The following is a 6474-nucleotide window of genomic DNA, read 5'->3' as shown; positions in this document are numbered from 1 at the left end:
TTTAAATCATGGATTTGGATTTGGTGTATGTTCATGACCGGTCCTTCACAAGGGTCGCGATACCAAGTCAAGCTTGAAGAGTTGTGTGTGTTTAGGAGGTGGCCAAGTTTTACATTTATAAAAAGCCACTACTACCTTTCTCTGTATAAAATATAGATAGGGCGAGTAGGGATCGTCCCAAGGGATTTGATGGTGTATCGAATTGTGAACTATAGTAATTAGGGTTAGTAGGTCAAGTGATCACACAATTGGTTGGTTGGTTGATTAAGCTAAATTGAATTCAACTAAATAAAATAATATGAGGTAAACAAGAGAGAGAGAGGTCTTGGGGTGTAGAGATCACCACCAAGCAATACTTTTCTATACTACTAACAAGTGATCAATTGAGGGTCATGGATGTGTTGCAATATGATAAGGGTGTGTGTGCATTAGGTTGATTCAATTGGCAAGGATGACAAATCAAGCAAGTATTGTCTAAACATCATGTGAAGAGCACAATATATCTAAGCAATAGAGCATATATTGTCTATACAACATGGGGATAGCACAATAGATCAAAACAAGTCATTAATCCTTCATTAAGCTCACAATCCACATGCAACACAATATTAGAGGAATATGCCATTTGGACTCACAAGCATGGAACATCAAACATCAAGAGTAGATTGTCCTCCCATCTAACATTATACTACCACTACACTAAATCTACACTACTAGCACGAAAATAAAGCTATCTAGACTAGGGGAGAGGCACAAACCATCAAGAATAGGCATAAACCATCAAATGAACCAAAATAGCATTCATTAAGCATATCATCTTGATAATCTCTAGATCTATAGCATCAATACACATAGACATGCATCAAAAACACTAAATCTAGAGATAAGCACATGAATATCCTACTTTAACATACATAGACATATGGGTAGCATAGAATAGTCAATTGGAAGCATTAAACCATACAAACCATGAAATAATCAAGAATTATATATACATGAATATCAAGATGTATCATACAACACTAATCCCTCAATAATACACAAGATTAGAGTATAGAAAGCATGCTTGGGGCTAACTCTAGCCCCAAGAAGATGTCTAGCCACTCATGGTAGTGATGATCTAACCCTCAAGGGCTAACTCCATGGCTGCTCCTTGTAGATGAAGATCTCCTCCAATGGTTGCTCTAGCTTCCTCCCTTTTTCCTCTCCAAGAATAGCCTCCAAGATGATTTTCAATGTGTCACAAGAGACTTTAGGCTCCTCACCAAAAAGTGTATCATATTCCTTATATAGGTAGGTCAAATACACCCTATGATGAGCTGGTCGTGCAAGGCATATTCTTCAATGATTGGGTGAAGGACGGAATAAATGAGCTGGACTTTAACTTTTTCTCGCTGGAGGAAGTTCGATCGATCGAACCTTAACTTGGATCGATCGAAGATGGGTTCGATCGATCGAACTGCATCTTGGATCGATCGAAGTGGTCTGACTCCTCCGGATAAGGACAAGGCTGAGATATTTCAAAGATATTTATGGGGAAAAGGACAAAAGTGGTTGGTAGGCGTACAGCTGTGGATAAGATCAATCATTTGAATAGGATAAAATAGGGTTCGATCGATCGAAGGTGATGTTGGATCGATCGAACTTGGAATTTCAGCAAAGGCCAAGGTTGGATCTATCGAGAAGTACTGTGATTGATCATAGATGTTCGATCGATCGAACTCTAAGTTGGATCGATCGAACTTTTCAGCTCCATAACTTTGACTCCTTTTTGCTCCTTGCTTTCTCCACTTTGCTCCCTCCTTTGGTTTATCTCAGGATTGCTTCAATTAAGCTCTTATTTGGCTGAGTTAGCTCAATTTTGGGATTAGTGCCTGAAAATATAAATAACACGTAATAAGTCTAAAACGGCAAAGTAAGATAGATAAAGGTACTAGAATGCTTAAGCTTAACGGGTTTAAATGCGCACTTTTCAGTGCTCATCACACCCGCAAACTTAAATATTGCTAGTCCCTAGCAATGAACTAAGAAGTAAAAGAATGAAATGAACAACTAAACAAGTATAAACTGGAAAGCAAGTAAAATGATAGCTCCACTTTCGTAGGGAACACGATTGCATTTAGCATATGCAACAAGCCTTTTAAACCCCTAGGTTACCCCTAGTGGACGAGTAAAGTCTCGTGAGGGTTTCCAAAAATGGTACCCACAAACATTAAGCTCATTCTTTCAAAAAAGGCACCAATATTGCAAACAAGCATTGGGAGAAAACTACCTCAAGTATGCAATTTTTCAACCATTTCTAAACAATCTCCCAAAATTTCAATATCAAGCAAGCAAGCATGGTCCTCCACACATCAAGAAAATGATCATGAAAATCAAAACAAGTCTAGAATCCATGTGAGAGGTCCGGCATCAAGTGTGTTGCTATCTTAGCTAACTAGAGAAGTAATCACATCCTTACCCTCAAACTAGCACACAATTCTAGTACCGATCATCAAGATAAGAGAGTGGACCTTTTATTAAAGCTTTATTGTTCTAGGTGCGCTTATTCTTTTCACTCTATTTTTTTTATTTTTATTTATTATTGAGGATCAAAGATGGAAGTATTGTGCAATGTGTTGATCTCTTAAGCTTTCTATAAGATTCATGTAGTGAGCTTTAGGTCAATGACTCCCAAACCAGATGGCTTTAGGGCATTAGGTGTTAAGACACCCCTACGGACTTACAAACTCAAATCAACTAGGCTACAAATCAAGACAACAACCATCTAATCATTTCCCACTTCTCACCTTTTGGGAGAAATCCTCACTTTTATTGCTTTTTGCAACCTTTTTTTTTTTTTTTTTTTTTTTCAATTCAATTATCAACCTAGAGTTTGGGCCCTCCACCTTTCGGCGCGTGAAGTTCACTGCTTAATGAGGCAAGAATCCCGGCTACTCAATGAAAAGGGGTTGTTATCCACCTTTATCAAAAATGAAAGCTTTCAATGCACTACTAGCCCAATTGGGATATAACCAATTCAATAATCAACAAAGCATGTACCCCACAATTGAATGCTAGCGTGCGCCAGTGCTAGTGTAGAATCCTAGAATGAATCTCAAAACAATCACAAAATCAGGATGATGTGGACCACAAATGCAAGCAAGATATCAATCTTTTGAAAAATTTACTCCTAAATGGCATCCTTAAGGCATACAAGGAGTATTGGACTCTCAAGTCAAGCAATTTTTAAATTTTAAGCAATATAGTCCTCAAAAGATCAAAATCATAGCTAGAAATGGACCAAGTATAGAAATATCCCTCAAATACACAAGACATGCTCAAAATTTGAATTTTAAAGTAACACTGAAACATACACCAATACCCCCAAACTTAAACTGCACATTATCCTCAATGTGTGAAGAGAACAAAGGAAAGAGTATACCAGTGCTTTAGACATGAATGATCGGGATAGAAGTATCCAAAGTGGGTGGCATGGTCCCCCCAAACTTGGGATAAACTGTGTCCTGAAAAGTTTGCACTCGGATAAACTCATTAGATAACAAGATAGGATAATCAGTGCATAGTGGACATGCAAGTGTAAAATGGGATAAATAGAGAATAGAGAGAGAGGTGTAAGAGTGGTCCTGAAAAATTAGGCAGTACTCTCTCACTGAAGTCACTGTAGTGTACCTGATGGAGTCAAACATACGAATATGAGATACTAAGAGACATCCATATTAAAAAAGCAATATATAGAGAATATAAAGTGCAGGTACATCAATAAAATAATAAAGCCGACAGACCGGCCGCAAGGTATAATACAGTAACAGTGACAGTATAATACAGATCTAGAATAAAAGAAATGAAAGCATAAAACAACTGGAAGTGGAGTCTCAGGAGGCCTGATCGTGAAGATCTGCAGTGGCTGGAGGTGCAGGTGCGGGTGCAGGTGCAGGGAGTCGGCTGGAGAGATCGGCAAAGCAAGCCATGACATCCGCCCTGAAAGAGGTGAACTCAGCTCGGTAGGTAGTGATGTCGGCTCGCATGGCTGCTACGTCCTCTTCCAGTGTCTGCAAGCGTGCTCCGAATTCGGGAGTGGGAACTGGAGACTCAGGCAGAGATACCTCTGAAGAAGACTCCCGAACTCGCTCCTGAGCAGCGGCTCGATCACTGGTATCATCGGCATCAGCATCATCTGCAGCATCGGCATACTCCTCCGCAGGTCGCTCCAGGTCAATATCCATGCGATCGGTAGCCGGACCGACCGGTGCGTCGTCCGCTGAGATATCTGCTGCTGCTGGAGGTGCCGGCTGTGCCTGAGCTGCCTCCTCCTCCTCTAGATCAGCTGCTGCCTCTACAACTGGCTCCTGAAGACTCCGAATAAGAGCATTGTAGCTCTTATTCCAGTCGCTCCTCTTATAGAAGCTGGACCGTGCAAGGGGCTCCTCATCTGGGGGCACTCTGTAGCGCTGGTCAAGAAGGATCTGCGTGATGAGGTGTCCGAAGGGTAGGACCTTGGACCGCTTAGGGTCCTTCCTGGAAATGAAAGAATCATACAGTAACCTCATCACGCTCCAGATGAGGACTGGGATAGATACCCAGCAGCCCGTGTAAAAAGCGTAAAGAGCTGTCAAGTAGTCATGACGCCTCTGGATCTTGTGGCCCGCCATGTAAATGTTCTGAAAAAGAACTGTGTCGATGAACCAGAGGTCGTCAGGCAAGAAGGTTCTGGTGGTGAATGTCTGATCACCGGCATGATGGCCTGTCAAGGAGACACCATGTCAGAAAATGAAGGCCTATGCAGCCTCTGGTATGTCTCTGCAAGCTCAGGTGGACACCGGTGTGGACACCGGTGTAGGCACCGGCAAACACGGGCCAGAGTGTCAACTGTGATGACAATCTCGTGGCCGTCTAGTGTAGTGATCATCTCTGCGGTAGATCGTGGCGAGGGCCGGAGATGCTGAAAGAATAGCCGCACCAGTCGCGGGTATACAAGGCCAGTGACTGGGGCAAAGATGGCTGAGAGGCCCCGCTGCATGATATCCTGATAGCCAGACCAGGTCAGGATAGACTCGGAGAAGTATGCAGTATCGAAGTACGATTCTTGAGCCACGGTCATAGCTGCATATCTCGGCAGCAACTGGTCACGGCGCTGAGCCGGTAGAGGTGGCTGCGGTGATGGCATGGCGGCTGCATCTGCCTGATGGCGCACAGGAGAAGGTGATGGTATGAAGGCTGGAGGAGCCTGGGATGTAGATGGCATGTGGTCAGCTCCCTCCTCAGCCTCGTGGGATGGGGACTGAGGGGGAGTAGCCTGTGCGGGCTCCGCCTGAGCACAAGATGGCTCTGTAACCATCTCTATCCTGGGCTGTATATGTCTGCAGGGTCACTGTGGCCCCGAAGATCTCCTGGCTGTACTCTTGTACCGCGGAGGCATGATCTGTAAAAAGACAAGAAAATTTCAATATAAGTCAGTGCCAGATATATAAGAATTTAAGTGCATAATAGAAACATGTATGTCAAATAAGATAGACAAAATACGGATGACATGAATCTATGATGATGATGATATGTGAATCATGCTAAGCAATGTAGGTATGAAATGCATCCAATGTGGAATATCACAGGCATTGTGCATATAAAGATAGCATGAAGACGACACAAGATGAATGGAGTGTGTATGTATGATCTGTGAAAGTTCGATCGATCGAACTTTAAGTTGGATCGATCACAGAAATTTTTGATCGATCGATCGAAGTGAAAAATGTTCAAAAGTTGGATCGATCGAAGTGAATTGGATCAATCCAACACTTGGATCGATCGAAGCATGAAAGTGCACAAGATTCGATCGATCGAAGGTAGTGAAATGAAGTTCACAACTTCGATCGATCGAAGCACAAGTTCGATCGATCGAACTGTGCGAATGCCGAATTTGAAAAGTCACAGATCTGTGAGATCTAGAGCACGGGGCCCACACAAACGTGTTTGTGTGCCCATCTACACACCAAACAGCCCATCCTCAACATCCAAACACTCCCTAAATGCCAAATCAAATCAAAAATCCCCAATTTGGTTCGGCTGAATGCATGTGTGAATATGTATACCATAATCATGAAATTGATGCTTCAAAATGGATGATTAATACACATACAACATAAATCAATATAGAAAATCATGAATCATGCATTGATTAAACTTTTAAATCAAGAAATGGCTCGCGATTTACCTCAAAACTGAGAGGGATGAGATGAGAGAGAGGGTGCGAAGCCGCGGTGAAAATAAGGCTCTACCTTGCCGGAATTGGCTCGCCGGAGATGGGGAAGATGATTGGAATGGAGGTTGGCCTGATTGAGATGAGATTGAGAGAAGAGGGAGACTAGGGTTTGGTTCCCTTTTGAAGTTGGATCGATCCAAAGTGATCGATCCAACTCGGTTATATTTTTAAAAACACGATATGCAGAGTTCGATCAATCGAAGATGGAGTTCGATCGA

This window comes from Cornus florida, unplaced genomic scaffold, assembly GCF_030987335.1.
Source record: "Cornus florida cultivar Cherokee Brave unplaced genomic scaffold, ASM3098733v1 CherokeeBrave_3.0.0_Hap2_Chr07, whole genome shotgun sequence".
NCBI classification, from domain to species: Eukaryota; Viridiplantae; Streptophyta; class Magnoliopsida; order Cornales; family Cornaceae; genus Cornus; species Cornus florida.
The sequence above is the reverse complement of the archived record's forward strand: the minus strand, read 5'-3'. Positions refer to the sequence as shown.